The sequence below is a fragment of the Dipteris shenzhenensis genome, chromosome 13 (genome assembly GCF_047967505.1).
Source record: "Dipteris shenzhenensis isolate YYH24624 ecotype China chromosome 13, Dip_SZ_1.0, whole genome shotgun sequence".
NCBI lineage: Eukaryota > Viridiplantae > Streptophyta > Polypodiopsida > Gleicheniales > Dipteridaceae > Dipteris > Dipteris shenzhenensis.
The window spans coordinates 26,071,786-26,083,593 of record NC_141608.1 but is presented as its reverse complement, the minus strand read 5'-3'; the positions used below and the strand labels follow the sequence as shown (position 1 = coordinate 26,083,593).

The window sequence follows — 11,808 nt, the reverse complement described above, 5'->3', positions numbered from 1 at the left end:
CACCTTAAGGAAAAATGTTAAAAATAATTAAATTAATAAATAACTTAGGAAAAAATAGAATTTCTAAAATATCTTTCAAACATAATTCTTACATGATAGTGCAAAAGTATAGATTAAACAAATAAGATTTTTATGTGAATATGATAGTGCCACAAAGTGAACTTTTGATTTGGGAAGGATATTTTCACAAAGTAAACTTTTCATTTGGGAAGGATTTCCAAAAACAATAGAAAAAGTCCAAAATTAACGAAATAGGTGTTAATATTTGAAGCCCTACATATAAGCCCCCCAAACTTGGGGAGATTCAAGATTTTCATTGGGCAAATATTCACTCTTAAAGTTTACCTTGGTGATATAAATGTTTTCTTTTTTGAGAACATATTTTAAATCCTTATCCATATGATCTTTTGTTTCTCTTTTGGGTCTTCCATAGGGGTATCTCCCATAATTACCTCAGTCATGCGTTCCTTCATTTGCATCACCATATCTTACCTACCTAAACTTTGAACTTGTGATGGAGAATGCAAGAGTGCTAACAATTTGTTGAGACCTAAAACTCAAATTGTATGGTATTGAGGTAGTGTTACCACTAGAGATAGAGATTACGGCCTTGAGATTGGCACAAGAATAGAGGATGACAGAAGATGAACATGTAGAAGCCTGATTGGTACAACTTGAGAAGTTAGATGAAACCCGACACCTTGCACTACACCAAACAGAGATCCAAAAGAATTGATAAAAGGCCCGTTTGGATGCTAAGATTCTAAAGGGATGGGAAAGACACTTTGCTGAGGGGGATGTTGTGCTATGCTTTGATAACATATTGGACCACCAAATGGATAAGAAGTTTCTACCACTGTGGACCGGTCCATACAAAGTCATCAAGGAACATAGCAATGGGTCTATACAAGTTCAAGAGCTGCATGAGCCATATGGCAAGAAGGTGATCAACAAGCGTTATCTCAAGCCCTTCTTTGTGCGTGATGGTCCCAGGCATAGAAATTCTGTGCATTCCCTGTCGGGGAGGGGGGGAACTATTATGGATAAATTTCACCAAAGTAAAATGGCATAAATATGAGTGTGTGCTTGTATGTGTGGCAATAGTATAATAAACTATGGAGTACATAGGGCCTAGGGTTGAGGTGGTAGGGCATGACCATGTGCCACCCTTCCACGTAATAGGACCAATAAGGTGTGTTGTACATAATCCATGGTAGTAATATTATAAAATGTTAAGGTGGCATGGCTCCTCCATGTGCCACTGCTCTACCTAGGTGGTCCCATGCTTGCATTTAGTGAGATATGGCCCAAAGTCCATGGAAGAAGTAATATAAAATAGGTGGAGATGGATATTATATTGGGTTATTCCCTCCATATAGGATAGGCCCATGTGGGTGAGGTATAGAAGGTCCAAGAGTGCACGTTAAATAACGGGGAAAGTAGGATGAGGTGGCAAGATTCCTTGTGCCAACCCTCCACTTGTCCTCCTAGATGTTTGAACGTATTATAAAATTGGGAAGAGACCAAGGGAGTATCATAGACTTGGGATATGTGAGTTGATATATGTGGAAAAATGTGGCCAAGCATTATCGCACACAATGGAGAGTGCATAACCGCCTAACCCACATGGGAGACTCTTCCACACACACCATGCATGTGGGAGGATGCATTTATTGGGAGAGACCCTCTCGCCTGGATATAAAAGGAGGGGGCTATTCCTTGATGAGAAACGCTCATTCTTGTAAAGCCACCTAGCTAGTACTTTGATATTTCCCCTCATCCTTCCTTTCAAATAAAGCATGACCATCTGCCCTTGATGTCTCCATCTCTACATTTCTCCTCCACCCATGTACATACTCCTCTTCCCCCCTCTCCCTCTCCCCTTGTGCCATAGTCTCCCTCTTCTTTTCCTCCCCTCTTGATCCCTTTTCCACACCCATGTTAATGCTCCTCCCCTCACGTTCCCTATTCCTCTATGGCCCGCGAGCATCGCCATACCTATCCTCTTGCCTCTTGTCTTGATTTCTTTTCCGGCTAATAGTGGATGTTGATGGCCCACGAGAGATGTATTTGAACTTGTGAAATTATTTCATGTTAGCATTCCTTGACCTTCTCCCTAGTGACAACAATGTGTAGGGAGATACCAACTTGTAGTTTCGTGGATGCATCCTTTTTATAATGACTCCTTTTTTGACAAAGGTGCCTTTTTTTTCTTTTGAAAAAATGTCAATAAACTATTGCACATAGCATGCCATAAAAGAACTTATGTAAAGATGCCTTGCAACAAAAAAAAAGAAAGTAGCCTTTTGCTATGCTTCTAAAAAATAGTGTGGTTAACTAGAGGAAAAATCGTCAAATTGTGCCTTTAACTCAAGGACGAAATTATTTAGCATAATTTTTTGAATTGTATCTTTAACTCAAGGAAAACCATCTTTTTTAAAATCATGCATTCGAGAGGAGAATGCCTTTCTTCTACATACTTCTTGAATGTTGACCATGTGATTGGATTTATTGTTACTTGCTGCAACCCTCTTTGAGGAAAACTATGTAGGTCCTTCAAGTCCTTAGTGAATTGCTCAAGGGAGGCAATTTGACAAGAAAAAACTCTGGCAAGCAACAAAGACGTGAGCCAAATTTTTTTCCTTGAATTGCCAACCCCGAGCAAATGTGTGGATGTTGAGGGCCCACGAGAGATGTATTTGAGCTTGTGAAATTATTACATGTAAGCATTCCGGGAGGTAGCAAATCGTAGTTTCATGGATGCAATCTTTTGAAAAGGAAGATGCCAAAATTGAACAATGGATAATCTTTTACACATGACTATAGGCCTTGACCTTGAATGATAGCCACCTTAGCCTTTCCCACCTTGATATCAAACCCTCTCAAGGGAGAGTTGTGTTTAGGGTCTTCGCTCCGAGATTCTATGTCTCTCCTAGGGAGCTCATAAGGTAACGTTTAGTCATGAATCATAGTTATCGAAGTGTACATCATTGGCCGAATCTTCCCCCTATAAAGAATCTATGTGTAGGTCGTTGGGAAAATCTTTCCTATAGGGGAGTTTAAAAAATTTCCCATGCTACTGTTTTCAAGGATTACATGGGTTTCAATATACTTTCAGTTTGTATACAAGTTAGATGGGTTTAATTATACTTGAAGTTCGTATACAAGTTTCTCATGGGCTACAGTTATAGAATCCTAACTATATACATGGCTCTACATGACATATGTTAATCAATTTGAGTTCTGGGAGGGCAAAAATTTGGACCTCATAATATCAAATTTTGGGCAAATCTATGAGATTTGAAGCTCTACACATTAGCCCCCACGACTTGGCGAGATTCTAGATTTTCAATTGGGCAAATATTTGCCCTTATAATCTAGATCAACTTGCATGTCGCAAATGATGCTACCACGTACTCTGATTTTGTACTGAACATAGCAACATAGTGTTGTTTCTTGCTAGTCCATGACACCAAAGATTGGTTGATGAAGAAACGATTGCCATTGGTTGATCACATCTGTGAGAATGAGCTAACCCAATCTACATCACAATAACCAAGAAGGGAAATACCATGAGAAGAATCATGTCTCCCTTATACCAGGCCATGTGATACTATTACTAACATTTTCCCACTTCCCAATCCAATTAAATCCACTACCTCATTATTTGTCAATAATGTGCCAGCTAGCTGATGAAAAGATAATTCCTTATTCTACAAAGAATCATAGAAGCCATGAACCAAGGACTACGTAGTCATAAAGAAGAAGCTTCTGCTTACCTGTTATATATATTCTCCTTTTTTGGATCCAAGTCAAGCAGATTAATTGCTTGAACATGAAAGGATAGGGCTACCACATGGGCAACACATAGGCTACCATGTTGGCAACACACCTAGAAATGTCTTATGTCCACATTTGTAGCTATTGTAGCCAGCCATTTGAGAGCTGGAAGCACATGCACAATGAAAATGTTCAATTTCAATTAGCATCATTGTTTGATAAGCTTAACCTTCGTTCCTAGCCTATAAGATGCAACACTCAACTTGTTGAAGGTCTTCTTTTAGTTTAACACAAGTTTTAATCAAAGAGGGGCCTATTGTCCCAATGACATTTTTTAAATTATTTTCATACATGTTTGATCTTTTGAGAGAATAAAAGTACGAGAGCATGTATATCAAGCCTTTGAAGCTCATATATTCATGTCCAATTTTGAGATGAAAAAAATCAATGAAGAGCATTTACATCAACGGTTTCATCCTGAGCCAAGTCTAAAGCACCAATCAAGTCTATCTCTAACTCTATACCTAGTAGATCTCCTATATCATCATCGTACTCTAGCATCGTACATTCATCTAAGAGTACTTGATCTTCTTCTTCAATAAAGTGTGGTGATTCTTGATGATTGTCGTCTTCTTTCTCAATATCCTGATCTCCATCTTCCCCCCATATGATGTCATTATGCGCATCTTCCTCTTGGCTCATATTGTGATCTTTATCTTCTTTGCTAGATTCAATTGCATCAATTGGGTCCAGCATTGGTAATGGCATCTCCATATCCACATCTCTATCTTCAAAAATTTTCTTACTTCGTGGTGCAACTTGGATCACGTACCACCATCTTGGATCAGAACGATCAGGATGAAAAACCACCTATATTGAAGATGGGTTCCAAATGCCATCAATTATATATGTGAAATTATGCTTAAGTACATGTATTTATGGATCTTTAAAAACAACAGCTTCGATTAATTAAATCATTAGTATGCACCTACTCACAGTGCTTGGGAAGAACAAAAGTATCACTTTCGTCAGTCCAAAGTTTGGTGGAGTCTATTGCAAAGAAATTGCTACTGTCTTTTCTCACTATCACATGGGGACCATAGTGAATAGTTCTAAACCATTTTCCATCAAGAATAAAAATACTAAATTGTCTGAAATCAACTTCATAGATTTCATGTATGGTTCCACAATAATCCAACTGTGAGGAAAGGACATTAGTATCCAAAGCACTTGCTCAACTATCTTGTGTGAAGCTAACCATGACTCCACAATCATATGTGCCTCTCTTTGAATCGATGCGTTCCACGCAAAAATGTCGTCCATATGACCTTATATAATGTACTGTACTTTTTGTACTATAAAAGAGCATCATTAAAACAACGAAGATGCATTTATTTTATAGCGTATATTGCCACAAATAATTACTTAATTACATCAACACTACAAGGCATAGGCTCTTTCTCGACAAAGACACCGACATTTTTTACACTAACTTTTTTTTAAAAAAACAAGCGCAAAGGTCGTTATTTATGTCGTTATAAGCATCTAAAATGAACAGTTGCTATATAAGCATCGCGACTCTAATAAACGTCACTATATAACAACACTCGTAAATCTTGCTATATAGCGACACTGATAAACGACGCTATATAGCGACAATTAATAGAACTTAAAAAAAACATTAGTGGGGCTAATTAGGGCCACAGCAAGCCCTGTTTTGCCCCACTAATGTTTTTTTTTTGTAATTTTAAAAAACAAATTTAATTACAAAATTTCCCTTGCGAAAAGGGTGATACAAAATCGCTCAAATGAACTGATCAAGTGGAAGAAGCATATACGTGTCGAAGATATACAACATTGTTTGTTACAAAATTACCCTTTAGAAAAGGGTGATACAAAATCGCTCAAACGAGCCAATATACAAAAGGATATACATGGTTGTGTCTACGTTAGACATGGGATAACGTCGCACGTCCGACAAGTACAGAAACCCTTGTAGGAGGAGACATCATGATCTCTATTCTCACATATAATTTGGTAAATTTTCCTCCAGTTAACGACATGATTTTTTAGGAGCATAGCAAAACGCTACTTTTAATTTTTGTTGCAAGGCATATTTACATAAGTTCTTTTATCGTGTGCTTTGTGCAATAGTTTATTGAAGTGTTTTCAAAAAACATTTATCGACACCTTTGTCAAAAAAGGAGTCATTATTATAACATTGATCTATGGTTGTGGTATTAGTATATGATGTGCTCATGACGACATGTAGTAGCTTGAGTTCTCTTCCCTTCTCTCTAGTGCTTACATGCATATGTCTAGGACCATGGCATGGTGATCTGCCTCCTCTGCCTTACTAATTCCTTTCTCCTTGTGGAAATCTAGGCTAAATGTTCCTTTTTTATTTATTGTATGATTTGTCTAGCTTGTCATGTTTGTTTACTTGTTTCGATATTCCTCAGCCCACCATTCTCAACATATTGCCAACTCATGGAGTAATATGCATCATGGCCTAGGGTAACATCCATGTTGTGGTTAACAGTTACAAAGATTTTTAAACACTACAATGGGGAAAAAAAATCTTTGTTCTTTTTCTAGATTATATCTATGTTCTACTCCCAACTATTATAACAACTACTTAGGGCTTATGACACTTGCATTCCTACTGTTCTAGATGAAGACGTTGTATTACCTTGTTGTCCTTTATTAGATAGATGTAAGTAACACCACCTCACCTTGGAGTAACTCTAGTAGAATATGATCATAAAATATTGAGTTTTTCGATATTTCATTTGTATCATTATTGTTAGTATACAAGTGTTACCTAGCCGGGCATACTCTCACACCTAAGTAACCTCATGAACATGACTTGAGAACTAGATGGATTTGGTCCATGTGAACTTACTTAATATTTGAATTGCACATTATTTATATGTAGGGAAGGCACTACATGTGTCCTATGAAGCCCATGGATTAATGGGTTATGCTAGCTAGCCCATGGACCTTGCAAGTATCCTGTAAAATCTAAGGACATAAGGCAATGGGGGGAGTCTTATGGGTGAAACTATCTCAAAATAAAACCTCCTTTTGGGTGAAACTTTTTCACAATAAAACCTCCTTGGAGTATTCTATCTTCCAAAAAATCAACTTAGTCGTATTTCTCCCCCTATTTCAAAATAAAACCTCCTTTTGCGTGAAACTTTTTCACAATAAAACCTCCTTGGAGTATTCTATCTTCCTAAAAATCAACTTAGTCGTATTTCTCCCCCTATTTCAATTTGTATGTGCCTATTTTTAAGCAAATCTGGAAATGCATAGAAATATAACCATTTCATTTGATTCATGGAGCTCCTAGTTATGAATATGGGTGACCAAAATGTATGAAAACATCGTGATGGCTCTATTAAATTCTGAAAAGCTTTTAACAAGTTAACAAAACAGCAGTGCAAGAGTCTAGCATAGTCTTTGCAAAAATACATTTAGAAGAAAATATATATTGTTGTGTTATGATTTTACGGTGAAAGTTTAAAGACGATAATCAATTTGTGGTAAATCTATTGATGTAACAAACCGATAAACAAATGAGCCGCAATAGAGAATGCATCAAGGGGTTAGTAGCTATACCGTTAAGCCTCCTGCCTGTCTTCCATGCAGCTTGGCATCCAGCAAACTTCTTTTAGGAGCTCCCCAATTGCGACAGAGCCGGATCAACGTCGCTGAAAGCTCAAGCGAAGGGATCCCTGCGCTAGCTGTCTTCTAGAAACGTGATGCATATCGTAATTATTAGATATATTTTGGCCGAGAAACTTTTAGGACGCTGGAAAATGAAGTTCTTCGGACGGAGGAGCACGTCGAAAAGAGAGACCGGATGGATGTTCGTTTTCACACGACAAGCAAACATGTGTGCGAAAGTGTAACCATGGGGCAATCCAAATCAGTCGTGCTATCCAATCTGGCGCGCATGTTCGTATGATGTGCGCTCACAAGCCGCCATCGACCCCAGAATCGTGGCAGCGTCGGATGATGGTGTACACGATAAGAAAGAGAAATGGATAGATATATTAGACGGTTTAGATTCCGGTCGTTAAACAACGGAAACGGTCTGGAGGTGACAATATTGAGGTGAGACGTTGTGTGTCCAGGACGCAGCTGCGGACATCGTGTTGAGGCCGAATTCTCAAACGCTGAGAAAAACAATGCCAAAAGCCGGTTGAGGTGCTTTAAGGAGCCCCAATGTGCCGAGGAATGCACGGTTTGGAACGGGAAGAGGATGGCGCACGACCCAATGAATTGAGACTCCAAAGCAGGCGGGAGTGATCAATTGTTGTTGAAAGCGAGAAGCGGCTGCAAGGCAATGCGTGGAAGACGAGGACGTAAGACCTACCTTCGGCACACGATGATCATCATGCAACAAGGCAGAGACAGTCGATGGCGAAGATGCGACGGAGAGAACCTTGCTTTTGAGCTGGAGAAGACGGCTCCGACGGAACAACACGCACGCGAGTCAGTGGTCGACGTGAGGAAATCCGTTTAGGAGCGCGAGCGCCACCAGCTGACGGCAGGCAGAAACTCCGTATATAAGCTTGCTGCGATGCAGGAGTGGGACATCAGCGCAGAAGAGCCTTGTTGATCTTGAGTGATATGCAGCCTAGTGAGCCTTATCGTCGATCAGGCTGATCTGCGTTACCTTCTCTTCTGTCTGCTTAACAGCTACTCCAATTCCGTGTGATTTCAACTTGCTGCTATCGATCGATCGGCAAATTTGGTAGAGAAGCTGTAATCAGGAGCAGCACTAGGCTGATCTGCGCTAGAATTCCGTCTGCTCATCGACAGGATGGCTGCGGGCACGATTTCTTCTGTGCTTCGTCCCGGCTTGCTGCTGCTGCTGCTGATATTGGCGGCCAATCTATCCTCCACATGCGCACAACATTTCACTTTGCTTAGGAACAATACCGGCATCGCCTCCATGCACTCAGCTATCACCCGCTTCAACACTGCCATCCTGCTCGACCGGACTGACATCGGATCCTCCCAAATCAGCCTCCCCAATGGCACCTGCCGCAACGACCCCCTCGATCAGGCCCTCAAGCACGACTGCACCGCTCACTCCGTCATGCTCACCCCCGGCACCGACCTTGCCTCTACCAGCGTGCGCCCGCTCATGATTCTCACCGATACTTGGTGCTCCTCCGGCCAGTTCCTGGCCAACGGCACGCTGCTCCAGCTGGGCGGAGACAACGACGGCCTCTACAAACTCCGAAGGCTCGATCCTTGCCCCTCCACCGGAACTTGCGACTGGGTCGAAGACCAAACGCAGTCTCTCAAAGACCCTCGCTGGTATTCCTCCAGCACCCTCTTACCCGACGGTAGGGTGATTACTGTGGGAGGACGAAGCGTGTTTACGTACGAGTTCATCCCCAAGACCGCCCCAGGCGAGGGTAGCTTCTTCTTGCAGCTCCTCCAGAACACTTCGGATTCTGGGAACGACAACCTTTACCCCTTCGTGCATCTACTGCCCGACGGAAGCCTCTACATCTTTGCCAACCGAGACTCCATCCGTCTCGATTACACCCGCAACATTGTCTTGAGCACCTACCCGACCATTCCCGGGGAGCCGCGTAACTATCCCTCTGCAGGTAGCTCTGTGCTTCTGCCGCTCCTCTATCCCTTCAATTCGCCCGAGGTCCTGGTGTGCGGGGGAGCCCAGAAGGGCGCCTTCAACACACCCCACCTACAGCTCGGATGCTCGCAGACCTGCGGCAGAATGCCGCTATTCTCTGCCAATGCATCCTGGACCATGGAGACCATGCCACTACGTCGTTGCATGGGCGACATGCTCCTATTGCCTTCGCGTGACGTGCTCATCATCAACGGCGCACAGAATGGATCCCAAGGTTGGGGTGAGGCATCCAACCCCGCTCTCAACCCGCTCATCTATCGCCCCGGATTTGCGCCTGCCAATCGCTTCAGCCTTCAACCCGCCGGCCCCATCCCGCGCATGTATCACTCCACTGCAAACCTCCTTCCCGATGGTCGAGTTTTGCTCGCCGGTAGTAACTCGCACCAGTTCTATACCTTTACAGGGCCGTTTCCCACCGAGCTCCTTGTGGAGGCGTGGACGCCTCCCTATGGGGAGTCCATCTTCGATTCCAGACGCCCCACCATCGTGTCCGCTCCGTCCACCCTCACCTTCGGCCAAGTCTTCCAGGTTACTTTCTCCATCTCCACCAACCCGCAGTCCGTCGAGATGAACCTCATCTCTGCACCGTTCTCTACACACTCTTTTGCGCAAGGCCAACGATTACTACATCTCAAGGCTGTAGCGCGAACAAATGTAGGCCCCCATCTCTACACTGTCACGGTCACTGCACCACCCAATGGCAATGTAGCTCCTCCTTCCTACTACATGCTATTCCCAGTGCAATCGGGGATCCCAGGGCCATCAATTTGGATTCAACTCAGTTGAAAAGATTCTTGTGATCTGGGGCTGACTAATGGGGATGATAAATAAAGGGCTTGTAGCCTCATGTTGTATGGATGGATATAACTCAATAGCTTGTTGACACCAAGCTAGATGCTGGTCTATGCACTACATGAGAATTGCTCTCAAGATGTACTCTTTGTAACAACTCTCCGAACACCTTGACAAAGGATGGAGTTTGAGATAGAAGATGCGGTTTATATCCAGATCCATTTGATTTCTAGAAACCATGCATGGGGTCCACGAATTGTGTTGCATATAAGAAAAATGTTTAAAGCTTTCTGAGCTCATCTCTTACCAATGGCTCTTAACAATGCATCACACTATGACATCTCACACGAAGCAAAGAGGCATACAATGCTTAATACCCTTTTGTAAAGGATTTTTTGCAAACTAATGATAGTCAGTATAAAGTATCAAAATTGTGGAAGTCTAAAAGACAATAGTAACCTCAGGCAAAAGATTGCAAGAGGATTTACGCCCGAGGCTTGCTTCACCTTCATCTCGTGAGGACCATCTTAAGCTTTTCCTCAATGGCCATTGCTATTCACTAGTATAGTGCACTATTTCTACACCTTCATGAGACAAAATCGCTTAAATGAGCTGATATACAAAAGGATATACATGGTGAAGTATATGCCAACTACTACTACTACTACTACTGCTTCTCATTTGAATCATTGTCGACCTCCTCGTCCTCATCTTGCAGGCTTGACCCTTGGCCCTAATGAGCTGCGCCTAATCCCTGACCCTCGTGGGCTACACCTAATCCCTGACCCTCATCATGGCTTGCCTCTAGTGATGGGATGCTCGAGCTTTGACTCTAACAGTGAAATCATATTAATTGGAAATTAGATTCGAACTTAAAGAATAAAACAATTTAAAAAGTGAGATTACAAGTAGGAGTAGACTTATACCGTGCGAGCATCCACCTTAGCCCAATTGACCGTCGCTCCCATTGCCTCGTGCTTAATAAACCACGGCTTGTTCATACACAAAATGCACGTCTCGTCTCTGCATTTTTAGGAAGGCGACCCATCGCAGCTTGTTGTGGACCCAATTTATGAGAGTTAGATAAAGTGCATGTAATATGTAGTAAAACAAATAGAACAATACATTAAATGAGAAGAAGTAGACTTACCACAGTTGCCTTGAATGCCAACCGTCCACCTGCACCAAAGTGTGAAGTACCTCGAGCATCTAGCCATCTCCTTGGAGCCCTCCTGTGACACAACAACACAAAGCAACTATAGATGCGCTTGGTAGATGTGCAAAATAGCGGGCGCATCTATAGGCGTTGCTTTAGTAGAGGAATTACGGGGGCATCTAAAAGCGCGTTTAAAAGCTCGTCTATTTGCGTGTAAATTAACGTGTCTACTTGCGCGTCTAAATTGAGAAAATACGGGCCCGTCTAACATCGCATTTATCAGTGCATCTATATGCGTGTGTATTAGCGCATTTATTTGCGCATTTACACTGAGAATCAGATGTGCATTTAGACGTGTAGATAGACGCAAACCAAAGAATACAAAAGGTGAGATTTTGGT

The 11,808-nt window shown here is 42.0% G+C and overlaps 1 pseudogene; it reads left to right on the top strand.

Moving 5' to 3' along the window:
• Nucleotides 1–8,614: 8,614 nt before the first annotated feature.
• LOC147895221 (aldehyde oxidase GLOX pseudogene) lies at nt 8,615–10,246 on the top strand (annotated as a pseudogene).
• Nucleotides 10,247–11,808: the final 1,562 nt, after the last annotated feature.